Genomic DNA, 18,672 nt, shown 5'->3' on the forward strand with positions numbered 1-18,672 from the left:
GCGGATCACTTCGGACTCCTCTAGCAATGCCGACTGCATGCTACACGAGGCCTGGAAGTCAGATTGTGCAGGGTGTCACAAAGCTGATGCCTAGACGTAATTTGGAAGTTGATTTGTAACCATCTTCTCACAGACCTTAGCCAGACTTGGCAAAAGTGAGATTGGGCGGTAGTTTCCAGGAGTCAACTGGTCCAGGGACGGCTTCTTAAGGAGAGGAAGAAATTGTGCCCTCTTTCAGGACACCGGAACAGAAGCCTCCCGCAAGAAAATGTTAACAATTTGATTAACTTCGGGATTGATAATGTCCGCAGCAGCGGGCAGAAATCTGGCAGCACAGGGATCAGTTGGAGAGCCAGAATTCAAGGCCTTAAGAATTTTAAGGGTGCCAGACAGATCTATTGGCACAAAGGTTGACAGCGTGTTAGCAGGGTCAGCTGCAGGCCGGCCAGAAGGGGAAGCTGTAAGCAAAGTCACACAGGAGGAGAAACTAGCTTGTATAGTGCAAATTTTGTCCAGAAAAAACTTTGCAAGAGTATTACACCAAGACTCCGAGACTGGGGCGGCGCTAGCCTGAGCACTGGGGGGCATAAACTATTTACAATGTGTAGACAAATACAAAACATAAAATCCAATTGAACCAGACAAAACATTACTTGTAATTCATGTATGCAGTATCATATCCTTCCTTATATCATGACAATCCATACTAATAATATAAAGAGAGAGCCCAAACCGTTGAGGCGGGTAGGCTCCGGATCCACAGCGCCAACCGGAACACCGCATACAGCATTGGAAAGGTCAGGCTAAGCAGATGGACATAGGCTATACACCAGCGCAACATATACTTTAGAAGGGACAAAGCACGTTGTTTGACAAAGTAGTCCCTTGGAAGTAGCACCAGCTCTGAGGTGTCGTGTGTGCGTTCTGCGAGTGTGGGCGTGTGGGTGGGCGTGTGCATTCAGCATTCAGCATTGTAACACATGGAGACGCCTGCAGCCTGAGAATAGCATCCCATCACCGTGAGAATAGCGTTCGAGCACGTCGTGAGGTGTGTTCTGCGAGGGTGGGCGTGTGCATTCAGCATTCAGCATTGTAATGCATGGAGACGCATGTAACCTGAGAATAGCGTCCTATCACCGTGAGAATAGCATTTGAGCACGTCGTGAGGTGTGCGTGCCGTTCAGCATTGTTGTGGGCGTGTGCATTCTGAGACGCCTGCTGCATTGTATAGCGGGGGGGTAGCGTTCGGTAAGGTGTGGCGTCTGATGTTGCCACGGTGTGTGGCGTATCTGTGCACCACGCCGTGTTTCGGAAGTGCGTGAACCGACCAAGCCAACAAACACATGCTCAGCCTTCGTAGAAGCCAGGACGGCTCAGGGGCGTTTGCACACTGTCGATTTCGGAGCGGACAAACACACGCTCAGCCTGGGGCGCTTTCGGGCAGTGGCTGGAAAAACGGAGACACATGTTCTGCTGCAAGGTACACCCAGCATTAGCGTGTCTGCACGGATCGACAACACAGGTAAAAAACGAGTTTTAAAATATATTTGCCTTGCCTATTCCAACCATTGCAGACATTCTATTTCATCCCCGGACAACGTCGGGACAGGCAGCTAGTATTCAATATTTTGAAGCTCATGGGAAGACAATCAATTTAACAGTTAAATACAAAAAAGACACTAAACAAGAATATATTAGACACTCTAAAAGGGAGGAAAGAACAAGAACAACAACTAACGCACCAAAAAGTTAACAGATGATCCAAGAGACTCAGAACCAGAAGAATATCTAAACATGCTATTTGGTCACTCTAGCGTACCTTAATAGGTCAATGAAATGTATCAGAAGTTCTTTGAAATGTGGCTCTTATGTGAACAGTCAGATTGTTATTACAACACGTAAATCTGTAAAGAGATAAAACACAGATTTCTCTTCAGTAACGACCTGAACACATAATTCTGTCTCAACCACACTCCTCACAGATATCTTTCAAATATAATATGTAAAATCTGTAATTTTATTTTAATGGCTATGATGCAATCTAGCTAAATCTCTTCAAATGTAGCTCTATTCTTATGTGCTAAAACATACCAGACGCTTGATGGATCTTTGGTTAAAACCACCATTATACTGATTGTAAAAGGGAAACAATCCTTACTACAGTCCAATATCAGAATGCACACACAACACCTATGGTATAAAGACCTGTAGTGTATAAGTCTGAACTTGAGCTAATCTGGTGACGCCATCTTGAAATATGAATAAATAAATATAAGGGAAACACATCCAAATTCATCATAACAATGTGAGAGAAGTCCAAGTTATGTTGTGCTGTGACCAAATTTCCCAAGATTGACTGTCAAGAAGGACCTGTCTTGAGTTGCAGATAGATAAGTTTTAAAATAGAACTAAAGCAGTATCAAAGTTAAGAAAACAGGTATCCTTAAATATACAGATAATAATTCTCCCAATATCATGCAATGGTGTCCAGGTCCCACATTTGGAGAAATCCGAGCACCCAAAAAGCACATTATATGTATCTCCAGAAGCGATAAAGCCTGTAATAAGTTATAAGGTAAGCGTTATAGACCAGACCTAAAACACATGACGCTCATATATCTGAGTAACGCCATCTTTACGTGTCAAAGCACAAGCAATTTAAAAATCGCCACTCTCTTCGCGATATAGTTTATTACATGACAAAGCTCACAAACCCCATTAAGGATAAGTTGTTATACGCTCAACTTTATAAACGTACTACCTGTCGGTTACGAGCATTATAATAATACAGAAAAGGAGTCCAATTCTGAAAGATAAAAAATTTGGGGCATTTACGCTCATGAGCCTGGCACCATTTTTAAATGTTACAGCCGATGATGAGCGCTGTATGCTTTGATGAGAAAGAGACCCGCAATAGCCCCCAAAATGAGGACTACAAAATAATGTAAACAATTATAGCCCCTCGCAAATCTTAAAATGGTAAAAGTGGAGAAGTGTGGCTCAATGGTTAGAGCGGCAGACCCTGATGCAGAGGTCTAGCCCGGGACCAGGGTTCAATTCCCCGCCTCGGCGGGTCTTGGGCTCAAAATTCCACGGACCTGATCATTCTCGCCTCGGTGCCTATTCCAATCATGGAGTCCCACTCTGCAACTCTGGGCAATAGCTTGCTTAATCTCCACAACGGCCCCCACAACGCTAAGGATGCCTGGCCTCCACCTTGGGGATGCCCAGGAGTGGACACCACACAGGGAAAGCCAGGATGGGTTCCACAGCGGTATTCGTACAAGCGCCTTGAGACCCTTGGGGTGAGTAGTGCGCTATACAAGTATCAATTTACATTTACAAGGCTCACGCTATACACACAATATAATGCTGAACAATGACCTATTAGCCAGTATTTCATTTTTAGTTTCCACTGATGGTTCAGCTGAACCTGCCATAGGTTCTAAACAGCAATGTTCAGTGGCATTTGCCACTTTTGTTGGGGTTATGCTGGACGAGAACTTCCAACCACACAAAACTCGCACACAGTCCCTAGGGGACTGCACTGCGCAGTTGGCTGAACATAAAGCTTTGCTTCTTGCACTTGAACATAAAGATCTTGAATTCCCCACACTTATTGTGTGTGATTTGTATTACTGTGTACAGTCATTTAATGATAATTTACATTATTGGTGGTAAAATGGATTCAAAGATTCTGAAGGCACCAAAATCAAGTATAAAACGCTTTGGGTTAAAGTGGCAGACCTCAAAGACAGGTTGCCACGGGCTCATGTTATGCATACTTTGAGTCATCAGCTTGCGGGAGCACATATTGTAGGGAATTATTTGGCTGATGAAGCTGTCAAATCTGCAGTCACGATTGCTACTGTTGCAGCAATTATTCATTTTAAAATTAAAATAGATACAATGAATGCAAATAAAAATGGCACCCCTTTACCTAAAGGCTTTCCTTCTAAATATACATACCACTTAAGTGAAGAAAACATTTCTTTTGTAACTATTCCAGGTGTTGGTGATCGTTTCATTTCCAACCAAGACCACAGACTAAATGTACTGATAGCTGCCCATAGCCGTCACGATTTTGCTACTACAGCAACATTATTTGTGGCATGGATACCAACAGGACAAAAAATTTGTCTTGAGTTGTGGCATTTGTCAACAAATTAATTCTTCAACCGTGGCACGCCCACCGCAGACACACCTTTTATTTTCAAATAAGCCTTTAGGCTGCATTTATTTGGACCACAGTGGTCCACTGATTTTGGATAATTCGAATACATTCATTTTAGTTACAGTTGATTCGTGACCTAAGTTCCTCTGGGATTGGCCACAGCACTTGGCTGACACTCTAAGAAGAATGCACTACAATTAATTTCTGCATCCAGCAACACAACTGAAGTGAATACTGCTGTGACTACGGAGCCTTCTGCAGCTGACGTAGTGTATACAGATCCACCTTCTTTGGGTCCACCTCTTTTTAATTTTTCTAGTCTGATTGCAGTAACTGAGCCACCAGTTTTTCAACTAACTGATCCGGGGTATTTTATGGATCAAGATGATTTTTCCACTGACAGTTTTACTGTTTTAGACACTCCTCCATCAAGCATGTCTTTTCATTTCATAGCTGAAACACACTTACCTGATCCTACCTTGGATATATGTTTGCATTACACTTTCCTTGTTTTTTCCTTGGTTTTTCTATTTTTCTGGATTGGATTAATGACAGTTTTTATGTCGAGCATCAGCGCTCATGCACTGTCTGCAAGAACTGATGTAATCATTCTACCGAGAATAATTCCAGCTGATGCTTGCCATTGGTTAAAAACTGTATTGCTCTTGTTTCCAGGCTTCTTATTGGTCGGTGCTCCCGATACATCACTTCCGTTTGTAAGCGAAGAGCACAGGCCAACAACAGTTTCCCTACACTGTAGGTTTGTATCTTTTTGTTTAGGGACTATTTATTTCATTATTTTTTTACCAGCGCCCCATTCCGCAGTTTACCTTTACTAGCGAAACACATTTTTTTCCTTTTAAAAGCATCCCATGCTGCTGTGGGGTGCGTGCTGGGCCTCGTGAAGCCCTTGCGAGGCTGGATCGCTTGCGCAGGGGCAGGTCGCGCACCAGCGATATTACTCAGGCACACACCGTGTCACAGTCGGAAGTGACGTGCACGAGCGCCCGTCCACCTTTTATTTAGCCCCGCAGGCCACGCCTGGGCTGCGGATGTGGGGATGCGTGTACGTGCATCAACTAGACCAATACAGTATTACATCCCTATCCAACTATATAAAATTTTCCACAGCGACTGAACCTTGGTTCTATCTAGCCATTGATTCAAACAAAGTGCCTCAGAACTTGCATGTCCCTTGGTGGCAGCTTCAGGGCCTCAGCAGACAGGCATAGTCCTTTAACTTCTGACTCGGTGGTGGATTAGGCTGCAGATTGTACCTCTGGGTGTGGCCCCTGCCACCTTCCATACTTTGATGAATGTCTCTGGTGGTATCCGACGGTGTTGGGGATACCCACTCCGGTTCAGATCTCTCCGTCTGGCCCCCTGATAGTGAGTCACCTTCCTCCCCGGGTGTTGCAGCTACGGATGATTCATTGTCCTCTCCCATTGTCTCCGAGCATTGTCTCGACGTTGGTGGTATCACTTTGAACCAGGAGGTGTTCCTTGATACTTCTTCTTCACCTTTTCTTGTAGTGATCATGGTGCCTTTTGTGGACGTTACAGTCCAGGTACCCGGCTCATAGCGAGTGTCAAATTTTCCCCCAGGGCGTCTGTTTCGTATGATCACTCGGGTCCCCTGGCTTAGGTGTCTTGGAGTGGCTCTCCGGCGTCGGCTAGCACGTTGATTCCCTTGCCGTCTCCGTTCCTGTGCGTCATCAGTGGTGGTCACATCTGGTGTCCTCCCCGGGGCAATGGGCAGTAGGTCTCTTCGTTGTCCGTGGAACATGAGGGTCCATGGGCTCTTTTGCGTGGTGCAGTGAGGGGTTCCCCGGTATTCCCGTAGGAAGTCGTGCAATCTCTGTTCGGGATCGGCTTGTTCCACCACCGCTATCCGGAACACCTTGTTGAGGGTCCGCATGAATCTCTCAACGTCCCCGTTTGCCTGGGGCCATTGAGGTGTGATGCGACGATGTAGAATGCCCCTGGCCTTGAGGAACGTGGCAAATTCAGCTCCCTGGAACGGCGGTCCATTGTCGCTCCTTATCTCAGCTGGGTATCCAAACATGGAGAATATCTTTTCTAGTGCCGGCCCCACGTGCGTGAATGCAGTGGAGACAACTCTCTCCACTAGTGGGTACTTAGAGTAAGAATCGATGGCCACAAGCGTGTGTCCTTCCCCTGGGAAGCTTCCAAAATCTATGCTGACTTTGGTCCAGGGAGATGTGCAGGCTTCTTCCGTGATTACTGGTGCAGGTCTCTCAGGGTCGCTCGTTAGCTGGCAGGACATGCAGTTCTTCACGTACTCATCCACTGCGGTTTCCAGCTCCGGGAACCACACCTTCTCCCTCATACGAGCCTTCATTTTCGTCGTGCCTTGGTGACCCCCGTGGGCGAGTTGTGTTACCCGGTGTCTTAGGCTCTGTGGTATCACCAGTCGCGACCCTCTTAGTAACACTCCTTCTTCCGTGGCACTTAGCTCATGCTGGACGCGCCAGATCTTTGTAAGTGCCTCTTTGTCTTCTGCCGTCCCGGAGTTGGGTGGTCGTAGGTAGTCAGTCCACGAGCCTTCACGAACTGCCTGAAGTGACCTCATGTAGATGTTGTCCGCGGCCGCTGCTTCCTTGATATCTTCTATCGTCATGCACTGTGGACAGGAGGTAAGGGCCACCCACTGGGCGTATTCCTCGCAGTCGTCATCCACTGATTCTGGCTCCTGCTGTGAGGAGTGGCGCGACAGCTAATCCGCTGGATTTTTGGCCCCTGGGCGATATACCACCTCCATCTCGTACGGTTGAAGTTGAATCACCAAACGTTCAATGCGGGGTGGTGGATGTGGGGCAGTTCCCTTGAAGAGGGGCACCAGGGGTTGGTGGTCAGTGACCATGACGAAAGAATGTCCTTGTAGATACAAATGGAAGTGGCTACAGGCCCACTTGATGGCGAGAGCCTCTCTCTCGATTTGTGCGTATCTGGTTTCAGTTGGGGTTAGGGCCTTACTAGCGAAAGCTAATGCCGTCCATTGGCCGAGTTCGTGTTCTTGGGTCAAGACGGCACCAAGGCCTACCGGACTGGCATGGACAATCACCTCCGTGCGTTTCGTGGGGTCAAAGTAGGAGAGGGTGGCTTTCTCCAAGAGGGCATCCTTGATTCCCTGGAATGCTTCATCTTCCTTCGGGCCCCACTGCCACGTGGCATCCGTCTTGGTCAGTGCTCGTAGCGGCTCGCTTCGAGTGGCTAGGCCCGGTATAAATCGGCCACTGTAAGTGGCCATCCCAAGAAAACTTCTCACTTCCGTCGGGGACTTCGGCGCTGGGGCATCCTTTATGGCTTTGGACTTCCTCGGGTCAATCTGGATTCCCTCCTGGTTAAAGACATAACCAAAGAACTCAATGGAGGGTTGAAAAAACTGACACTTTTCTCTGTGGAGTGTCGCTCCATAGGTGCTCAGTCTCTTTAGGACATCCCGGAGATGCTTGTGGTGTTCGGACGCGGTGGCAGAATGTATCAAGATGTCGTCGCTGACAATTATTACCCCTGGTAATCCAGATAGAAGTTCTCTGATCGCGTTCTGGAACACCTCTGCCGCTGATGAGATGCCGAAGTTTAAACGTTTGTAGCGCCGGAGGCCAAGATGGGTGCTGAATGTGGTAATGAACCGGCTTTCCTCCGCTAGTGGGAGTTGATGGTATCCCGCGTTGAGGTCAATTTTCGAAAACCACTTTGATCCATTTACGTCGGCCACAATGTCGTCCATAGTGGGGGTCAGATGTCTTTCCCTCCGGATAGCTGCATTTGGTAGCCGCATGTCGATGCATAGGCGAATTTTGCCTGGCTGCTTGGGCTTCTCCACAATGACCATGGGTGAGACCCACGGGGTGGGCCCGTTACTTTTTCTATGACGCCTAGGCCTTCCAGTTTTTCAAGTTCATTTTCCACCAGCGGGCGAAGATGGAAGGGTATCCGGCAGTGGCGCAACGCGGTGGGAGTGACAGATTTGTCAATGTGGAGTTTGATAGGTTCACATTTTATGCATCCCAGGCCTCTGAATAGTTCAGGGAATCGTCCCAAGAGTTCGTCTACTTGGTGTGCTCTTATGCGGTTGGCAAACGCTATTAGTTTTAGGTCCTCCGCCGTGTGACTACTTAGCAAAGTGTCAGCTTCTCGGTTAATGATGTGAACTGTCGCCAATACCTCTGATTCATCAGCCTGAATGGGTATTATGATTTTTCCCTTGAGGGGCAGCGGTGTGTCCGCTCCGTAGGCGAATATCCTTGTTTTGGACGGTAGTACCACGGGTCGTGGGCGTAGTTTGTTGAATTGTTGCAGGCCCATCACATTGACGGTGGCGCCAGTATCAATGATGGCCTTAACCTCATTTTCCCCCATCTGTACAATACATGTTGGTTGTGGCCGCCGTCGTCGCTTGAGTTCTCGTGCGAATGAAACGATGTACGCCTCTTCATCGTCCGACTCCGAATCGTCATACACCGTGGGTAGGTGTCTTTCTGTCTTCGCCAGTGGTGTCCGGTTAGCGACAGTTGACGAACGGCCTTGGTAGGCGTCCGTGATCCCCGAAAGTTCTTAGATTGGTTCTTCCTGCGTCAGACCGATGCAAAGTGGTTTGGAATCCCGCAACTCGCCCATGTTTGGCCCTGAGCCGGGCAGACCTTGGCCGCGTGGGGCTCATGGCCGCAATTTCCGCACCGGGCCTGGGACGGATCTCTCCGATATCCTTTCTGTGGTGGTCCACGTGGTCGGGCCGCACGGCATCTGCACGTTCCACCTTAATGGTTTCAGTTTTGACTGGGGCTATGTGAAGGGCCTGTTCCATGGCAGTGGCCCTGACGTTCGAGAGTTCGTGAGATCTGGCCAGAATTAGGATATCTTCCAGTGAGATCCCTGGTTTGCGTAGAATCAATCCTCTCAGTGTCTTGTCTCTACACCCTTGGATGATCTGTCTCCTTATGGCTCTTGGTTGGTCTTCGTCGGTGGAGCTGGCTAGCTCCCTGACGCGAGTATGGAATTGGTCCATCGACTCACCCTCCCGTTGACGTGCTTGTCCCAACTTGAACACCTCGAAGTCCACGTTCAGTTGGGGATCAAAATGGCCATTGAGGGCAGTGACAGCCGCGTCGTAGCTGTCTACTGCACCCATATTAGGCAAATGTTTGAAGAGCCCATCCCCGCATAGTGAAGTAAAAGTGACCTTTTCACGGCATTGTCTGTCTCCCTCGTGACCACGAAATAGTTCTCTAGTCTTTCGAGCCAGATCTTCCATCGCGGCGAGGCTGTGGACGGGTCTGCCGCTTCACTGAATGGCGGTAGCACCCCCGCTGCGGCGTGCTGAAATGGGATGTTGATAATGGGCGCTGGTGGATCTTCATCCCCCATGGTGAGAGTGTGGCTGTGTGTAGATGGACTATTCCGGGAGTCTCTCCTGCCCCCTCACTCGTTGAGACGGCGCGTGCCTCTGCCGGCTCTCATCCCCTATGGCGCCTTTCTGCGACACCACGTGGCAGCTGCGCGGCTCACCACAGTCCCGCCGCGAGCTCAGCAGGCCTCCCGTGGTGTGAGGGTGTCGTGGTCCCTTCCAGGGTCGTCCTCCAGCACCAGGTCGCCGACAGATTCCCTACAGGGCGCAGCAGGGCCCCCTTCAGCCGAATACACGACACACGCGCGATGTGTGAGTGATGGCAGGGTGTTTCCGCGGCTCACGCGCAATGCATGAGATTTGGCAGGGTGCCGCACCGGCCCGCGACTCACGCAGGATGCGTGGTGATCAGCAGTCAGTCGCGACGGCGGGCCGGTCGAGCAAACAGCGATGTCGCCTCTTCTTCCCCCTCTGCAGCGGCAGGGAGAATGTGCGGGCCCAGGCAAGGAGACAGCGATGGGCAAAGCTAGCCCGGTGGAGGTAGGCGCGGCAGCCGGGACACACGCGGTCGGCACCGCGGAAGGGAGCGGACTGCTCCAGGCAAGCCTCCGGTGTACGGGCGAGGGTTGGGCCCCCTCCGCTCGTCGCCAGTGTTGTGGGGGGCGTGCTGGGCCTCGTGAAGCCCTTGCGAGGCTGGATCGCTTGCGCAGGGGCAGGTCGCGCACCAGCGATATTACTCAGGCACACACCGTGTCACAGTCGGAAGTGACGTGCACGAGAGCCCGTCCTCCTTTTATTTAGCCCCGCAGGCCACGCCTGGCCTGCGGATGTGGGGATGCATGTACGTGCATCAACTAGACCGTTACAGTATTACACCATGCCACTGTACCCCCCCCCCTTCCCTCCTGGGCACCATGCTTAATGTTGCAGCACTAAAAGCGACCCATTCCGTGCACTTGAGTTGCAGAAAACATGTGAATTTATGATCTAAATAAATTATGCAAACGCTTCTGTAGAAACAAACAGATTTGAGGGGGAAGAGCCGATTTAGTTTCATAAAATGGAGGGAAAGATGCTTAAGGAACTCTGTCAAAAGATTGATAACCAAAACAACTGGTCAGGGGAATTACATGTTCTAAGTATGCTCTTTACCTGTCACATCATTGGTAGAAATTAATTTGTGCTTGCACAAAAAAGTACAAAATGAAGAGGGAATGTTAGGGAGAAGTATACAATAGTTAGGGAAGTTTTCGTATTAAAAACTTAACATATGTTTAACATTTCACATTTAGGATTTTATTGTATTTAAAAGATATTTCAGCGCTTGTATGTATGCTGCTTCGCGTTTAGTTATAAGTAACCAAATCAGAATAAACAAACTATGCATGTATGCAGGCTTATATTGTACAAGCTTTATTTTTTATTTTTTACAAAGCACAATTATGCTGTACAAAGGTACTGTATTGTTTACATGGTGCTTACTACCCCTATATGGGAAGCTGAAGCGCTGGCCTGCAAAGGGAAGACCATTGTGTGTACACAAGTAATTTTTTTTATTTTTATCCTGTGTGGGATGTGTTATTTTCCCTTGTCATGCACAATGACCATTGAGATGTGGCTATCGTGTTATGGTATGCAGTGCTCAGCAGTGTGATGAATGAAAAAGTGTGTAAGAGAGGTGCTTAGTTTATGGTTTTCAGGTAGCTAGTAGTGTTAAGCAGGTCTTCAGGTCCGTTTATGCCACTGCCCATGTGATACAGATTAATTTAGAAATGATCAGTTTTTTTTGTCCAAAAGAAATTGGCTAGGAATGGTAAGTTTATCAAATGACACCATGTCCCCTGGAGAAACATTTATAGTTCTAGACATAACTTTAACAAATCTTTGTTTTTAAATGTGCATGTTCAAGTAGATCAATTGACCCACAATTAACAACAAAAATAACAGGGAGCCAAAGTCAGGAAACAAGATGTTGTGTTCTCTTGCATCTTCTAGTCTTGAAAATGGGTCTCAAAATAGCTGCAACATTTCTGAAGTGCTTATGGGACAGAGCAGCGAGGAGCTAAGTGAACTTTTCTTTTTTATTATAATTATACCCCCTTGCTGACCCCCACTACAGATCCATGCTGGCCACCACTGCAGCATTAGCCAACAACTAGCAAGTATTGGCTCACTTTTGGGCACATGTTATACTGTGGCCGCCCCAGGTTGTAGTTACTGCAGTTTTGCACGCTGCTGCTTTTTTGATATGCCGTTATATTATCAGATCAATAATTGTTTAGTGGTTTGTGTCTATCAACAGCTGTAAAGTTCTCAGCCCCTTTAGGAACCCAAACCCTGTGTTTCAAAGGTCATCATAGCTATAGTATATTTGGAGCATTTTTTAAACAATTATACCGTGGTCTGTCGTATGGTGATATGCCGCTCCGGTTCAGTGATGTGAGATGTAATAGACTTTTGGTTGATGCAAAAAAAAGTTTATCATTTTGACCTTTTGGGAACTGCTGTCATAAAAATAGTGCTGTGGTAAGTGAGTAGGTCAAACAGATTGTGAGAAAACATGACATCAATACACTGAAGTATATAGTTCCAGTAAAAAGGCCTGCTCCCCATCTTGTATGAGAAACACAGCTGAAAACAACACACAAAGGTGTGTTGTCCAGGTTTCATTACTTCGTTTCACGATAACCTGACTGGAGGGTAATTTGTGTCAGAGCATTATCTATAGTGTTTATGATTTCCCCAGTAACACCTGAAAATAGTTAAATCTCAAGATCTGTTTTAACCAAAGTTACTTGAATAAACGTTTGTCATCTACAAACAACTTGGCGCACAGATTCCATGCCCGTGTCCATTGTAATGTGTCTTTTCTCTTGCTATCCTGTAGTGTAACTTCTCCACCTTAAAAAAACAATGCATCTGTTAGTAACAACACACATTGCTTTAACACCCCACCTTCTTTAAAAAGCAATGTTTCTGAACTATTTAATGATATATAGCCAGTGTGACTTTACTAACTGCCGTTTGATTTGTGATGTCAGCTTAACTGTTAAGTCAGATTGTTCATAAAAGGCATCATATGGGTTAGGATGGATGATTACTTGCCAAATACAAATAAATGCTGTGATTTTTTGATGCGCGGGTTGATCGAGTTGGAAGAGTTGAATCAAGTGGAAGGTAACATGCCCATTGTTTGTGTTGGGAGGCTGACAAGTGATTTGTTAGACTTTTCAAACTGTGATTTACTAGGCAACATAAAGAGTCATTTAAAGATACGCATTGACTAGGCATTGCATTGAGATATCACTCCTCCAAAGGCCTCGTTCACTTAGTCCTTGTATTTTTTTTCTCCCACTGAGCACCGGCCAAGTACTGTATTCTTACACTTTAAGTGTTTGCCTTTGGAGACTACTTTTTTTTATTCTTTTGTTTCCTGCCTCGGCCAGCGCACGCTTCTGCACCACTACACTCTTGCCACTGCACTCAACTCTACTGCACTCTACTCTGCCGCACTTCCTTCTATGCCACTCAAATCTATTCTGAATCACTGCACACCACCCCACTGCACTCTACACCTCTGCACTCTACCCTGCACCACTCCTCTCTACCCTGCACCTCTCCTCTCTACACTGCGTCACTCCACAATGCACAACACCATTCCCTATAATTAAGTCCATCACACACAATCTCACTTTACATATTTCTATTACAGTTGATACCATTCAATTACTATCCACATACTTCCACAGCACACTTTATTTCCCATGGCTTTTCAACATTTCCATCAGTCAAACACATGCTCTCCTCCTCTTCCTAGGGTGTCTTCTGTGTTTGCCGAAGCTCCCTCTTTATGCGTCTATGGTGAGATCTCCCCTTCATTCCATCTTTCTCACACACTCTTTCTGCTCCTCGGCAGTTCATTCCCCACTTAGTGCACAAACTACCTATCCCACTCTATCTTCTTTCTTACCTATTCTATGCAGCTCTCACCCCTGTCTATTCACCATGCCACATAATTCCACTGCACAAATACACTACGCACCACACAATTCCACCCCACACAATTCCACAACTAACAATAACAATTCAGCCCACATAATTCCACTGCACACCAAAATCATCCACTCCAGTCCAAAAAAACACTTGGGTAAAAGACATTGTCATTTACAATGCCAATAGATCAAACTCTTGCAAATGTGAGACCTTTTGCATTGCAAATGCTTGTTTTCTTATTGATTAATGGCCATTACCTACCAGAACGCTCTACTATAGAAATGATCAATGGTGTGTTGGCCCCACACTAAGAAAAATACGCTGACACAAATTAAGCTAATATATACCACTTTGTTTGTCACACAATTAGCTGATAAATACTACAATTATTGGAAGGACACAATTGAGATGAAATCGATTTGGGGTACCAAACTTTGGCAAGTTAAGGGGACGGAAGCTTTGCTTCATGCATACTTTAATTCCAACACAAATGATCTTCCTGAATGATACAGTCCAACAGACTACATGTCTGGGACTGGCTAAGATAAAAAAAGATGAAGGCCCCATATGTTCCCTCCATTTCCCGCTTTAAAAATTGGCAACATTTGACAAATTATACTGAAGAACAACTAAATAGGACGGTGCAGAATTCTACATTTAATTCCACACTGTCAAGTCCTCACGGATGTTTATTGTGGCCGATACGCTCAAATGGTTCTCATGCTGGTTTTCTGAATTCCACACCGGGGTTAAAGGCTAGCAAACCCGATCCATGTTACTCCCACTCACAACATTTAGGTATTGTTTCCACCTATTCGATGGGGAAATTGTGTCACAATGGTTGGAACATACTATACTGGCTTCAGTAAAACAACATCTTTCTCTCCTGTCTGAAGAAATTGACTTATCAGATTTCTTATTAGGTCCTAAATCTCTACATTCTAAAACATTTATTTACGTTACGTCTAATGCAATTTGGAAACTGATCAAGATAATTTGTATGAAGTGCTTGCTGTTGTTGATAATAGCATTAATATGCTCTCTTCTCGTATTTATAATTTGAATAACATTGTGTCATCTATTATTGATATTATGCAAAGTGACATGTCGTCATTGTATCATGGGCAAAGTCAGCTTAGATCTATCATGCAGTTTAGCTCGACATTTCAAACCCTCACAAATGGGTGCATTCCATGGCGCTACCTACATTCCAGTCACCTATTTTTGCCCTTCAATCTGACATGGAGAAAAACAATTATTGGCAAAGAAAGATGCCACATACACAATGTTGCACCTAGAGGAGTTAAAACAGCTCCCATTTTCCATAGCAGAAACACCTTCAGGTGTCTGGTTAATACACAGCATATTATCTTTGTTGATTTCAACATTTCAATTAACAGCTTGCATGAACCATTTCCCAGTCAGTAGATATGAACTGCTAGGAGGCAGCTTCATTCATGAATTATGGTCACTTCCATTTTCACATCATTATGAAAGTGTGAATAAAGAGGTCTTTCTTATGGGAAAGGAACGCGACTCTTCTATTGGACACTCACTTGTTTGCAAACATTTGAACATTCACTACACATGTAATGTGTTGGTACCAAATTTGGCATGTTTTTTTTTTTAAAGGAATACAAATCCCCACAATACCCCCACTTATTTCTGTCCTCTCAAATGGAAGTTATTTAATGTTGAGCAATCAAGACTGTTGAGGAATGCGAGCTGGGATCCCATACATTTTTTCGGTCACCCAGATCGTCACCTGCTGTAATAACATTATTTTTCCTACCATGAGATATTCCGGTTGCCACGTTTTCCTGAGTGCCGAGGGTGAGGGAGCAAGCAGTGAGCAGCGAGACGCTTGAGGCCGCAGCAGCCGAGCTCACGGCCGGGCTTTGCTCTGCTCTGCTCTGCTTCTGCCAGGGGTCTTGAGGTCTCACAAAGAGACCTCCGTAGCGGCGGGTACAATTCGGGAACGGCCCGGTAGCGGCGGGAGCCACGGGAGTGTTCTGATTCTGGTGGTTCTGGTGGCCCGGCAGCGGCATCAACAGCAGGCAGAACACACGGAAAGACCCCCCAGAGGCGGCAGGAGCCACGAGACCAACACGGAGCCTGGGGAGCTAGCGAGCAGCAGAGGGATCACACGACAGAGCAAGTACCAGTCGCTGTGAGCGGCTGGAAGCGCCGGGGAGCAACAGAAAAGAGGCAGACAGCAGAACCAAGCTCCATTTGACCCCCACAGAGGTGAGCAATCGGTCTCTGGTGTTGTTGGGGAGGTCCAAAATAATCCCCAGCTGGCGCTTGGCGCTTGGATTTCTGGTCGGACTTCACTGAATTCACCAAAAATTATTGATCCTTAAACTTGATGTGTATTGCTGCCAGTGGCCACTAGAGCGCAGCAGAGAGCAAAAAACAGTGAAAACAGTGAAAACAGTAACAGAGTCTGCAGCAGAGAAAAAAGCCACCAGTAAAAACGAAAAGTCTTGGCAGACCAGACCTGCCTCACTGCCTCACTACCTCACAGCCTTGCTGCCTGACACGCTCTGCACGCCCCACTCCTCCTCCTCACCCGCCTGGTAGAAAAGGAGGCAAGGCGAGACCAAGACCAAGGCAAGGCAACTGACCGAGCAACACGCTCATACAGCACGCATTAACCTGGAGGGGTTGGGAGAGACGCGAGCGCGTCAGCCAATAGAGGCGGTCGCGAAGTGGGCTGACAGGTAGTCTGACTAGGTCCGACCGACCAGGGGCCCTCCCGGCGCGCTCCGCTCGCAAGCGAACCAGGAACCCCCCCAGCGACATCTCCACAATCTGCAGCCCTCCAACTGATCCACCCGACCCCCCTTTGACCCCGTGGAAGCCTCTCCCTTGCACGAACAACAGCTCAAGGGGGTGCAGACAACAGGGGCGCAGAAATAGGGGTAAGGCCCCCGTTCTCGAACTGTTCCACTATTGACCAATCACCTAACCATCACCAATCGTCATCGATCATTCCATCATTTAAGCAAGCGCGGGGAGCCGCGGTGAGAGTCTAAGAGAGTAGAGCGGAATGAGGTCTGGAAAGATCAGGGGCTCACCTGAGTCAATTCCAAGCAAAAAAGCAAAGACAAAAAAGGGGGACAAGAAAACAGACACCGACGGCACAACATCCCCCAGAATGGAGCAGAATCTTCTCTCCTAAACTGAGCCACCATCGGGTCTGGTTAACACTACAGCAAAACAAGGGCACCCAACGGTCCTGCTCCAAGTGTCACCAGCTACTGAGCCACTTACTAGGAAAAAGCTTACCAACCCAAAATTTACACAAAGTTTGAGTTCCTAAAGGACGCAGGCTCAGCCTTTTTCTCGAGCAACAAGCATCTCCAAGGATTGCAATCCCCGCTGTCACCTTTACCGCTGCTGGGAAAATGTGTACCACTGCGCGACACTATCACAAGCACCACAAGCACCTTGGTCCAGGGAACATCCGCGGCCGCGGTAGATCCTCATCAAAGTGGCACCCCAAAGCACAGGTCCACAAGTGTAAGCGCATCACTCGAGCCCCTAGTGTACTCATCTGTACTAGGAAAGTCCCCTGACTCGATCTGCAAACAGCAGCCACCACCTGCTCACTTAGCCAGCTGCACTCCAAGACCGCTACCGGAAGAGATCACAATTAGCCCAAAACCCACTTCGGAGACGAAAGAAGTAGACAAACTCAACAACCCGGACCCCCAAGACAGTTGTTCAAGTACGGGGGAAGCAGGGGCTGGTCTACAGCCTCCAACAACGACTAAGATACAAACCTCGGCCACCCCCAAGGATATCCAACCAGACCAGGGCGGACACACTAGGAGCCCCAACCATAGCACTCCCATTAAAGCCCACTCGGCTGGCACAGGTGCCTCATCACTTAAAGAACTGGGCAACCATGCCTCAGCACCAAGTTTCTTGTACAGCGCGGCATTCAGCGCGGCATTCTGCCAACACAATTCCAGTCAACACAATTCCAGCCGGGAAGCTGAATGTAGGGCTACACCGCTTCACCCGAAAGCTCAAGGGCGAGAGGACAGGTTAACAACCAACAATCTAGACCACAAAGACTCGTTTTTCCTCAACTCCCCTTTGGCTGACAACAACATCACCAATACTGTCCCAATTGCAAATTCTCAATCTGCAAATGAGAGAGAGCAGGGAAAAGATCACAACACCGGAGCCTGGATCTCCCTTTTAAACACAATTCAGCTAGCCGTAGAAGCCCTACAATATCAATCGGACAAAATGGATCTTCAACTCAACCTCCTTAACACACTGGCAGTCTTCACTGCGGGGATTGACTACAAGCTAGGCAATTTGAACACTCTGATACAAAGAGCACAAACAAATACCTACTTAAGCTGCAATTGCAACCAGGCAGTAGACAAATTAGCTACACTGCCCTCAATGCTAACCGACCTAATAGGGGACATAAAGTCACTGCACAGAGGCAAAGCCCCCAAAGAAATGGGCCCTACTAACTTTGCAGAAGGTAAAATCAGCAGCAAACCGTCTGAAACAAGCTCAATTGGCCGGGAATCCCCTGCAAATGAGGAAACCACCCGGAAGAGATCGGAGTCCCCAAAAAAACGTAATGCAAAACAACAACGACAACAAAAAAGAAAAGGGCGCAAGCAAAATCTGTCGACAACTACAACAAAACTCTTTCCTATCTTCTCTGGCACTAATAGAAAACGCATGGAGACCACAAACACGGCCAACCCCTCAGAAGGCGAAATCCCAGCAGTTACCAGCCCAACCCAACCGCAATATACAATCAGCAGCCCGCTGCATCAGGAAGGTCAAGGGCCCCAAGTCCAACCGGCTGCTAACTCCTTTGCACTATTAGACACACATACAACTACGGCGACAAGTACTAGCCAGCACACACAGTCCGCTGAGTCCTTCGCAAAGCAGGAGCTGGTTACTGAACGCCAAGTGGCAGCCCTGATATCGTCAAACAGGGAAGCCTCTTACCGAACGGCCACTCCCGCCCAGCGCACTAACCAGGCCCATCTAACCTCAGCATCAATCAAAAAACACAACCCACTGATCAGCAAGGAGGGGGCAAAGGAAACATCCACAGGCCACACGTCAAGTCAATCGCAAGATGACC

This window comes from Lissotriton helveticus, chromosome 2_1, assembly GCF_964261635.1.
Source record: "Lissotriton helveticus chromosome 2_1, aLisHel1.1, whole genome shotgun sequence".
NCBI classification, from domain to species: domain Eukaryota; kingdom Metazoa; phylum Chordata; class Amphibia; order Caudata; family Salamandridae; genus Lissotriton; species Lissotriton helveticus.